This window comes from Centrocercus urophasianus, unplaced genomic scaffold (assembly GCF_019232065.1).
Source record: "Centrocercus urophasianus isolate 14NV4802_14NV808 unplaced genomic scaffold, USGS_Curo_1.0 seq_15, whole genome shotgun sequence".
NCBI lineage: Eukaryota > Metazoa > Chordata > Aves > Galliformes > Phasianidae > Centrocercus > Centrocercus urophasianus.
The window spans coordinates 32,406,474-32,406,864 of record NW_024884697.1 but is presented as its reverse complement, the minus strand read 5'-3'; positions in this window follow the sequence as shown (position 1 = coordinate 32,406,864).

The window sequence follows — 391 nt, the reverse complement described above, 5'->3', positions numbered from 1 at the left end:
CTCCATTTGCCCACCCCGAAGTGCGCGTTCCCGGGCGGTGCCGCGCCCTGCCCCGCGCTGCGGTGTGCCTGGGCCCGCGCCGCCGGGCGGTGCTGGCGTGACGGCGGCGGCACCGGGGCTGCCGGCGGGAGGCGTTCCCCGGCCTCTGGCAATCGAGTTTTGTGGCTGAGCTGCCCCCGGAGCTCGTGCTTCGGGGTGGGCAAATGGAGAGAGCCTTCAGGAGGGAGCGGGAAGGGCTGCGCTCTTCTGTATGATGCTATGGTGCGAGATGGTGCTGCAGCGCTTCTTGCGCTGGCTGCCTAGGTGTGCCGAAGTGTCTCGGTGCATTACAGGTTCTTCGCTGTCTACAGACAGATAAGAGTAATGTAACCGGGTAAAAAGTGACTCCAAT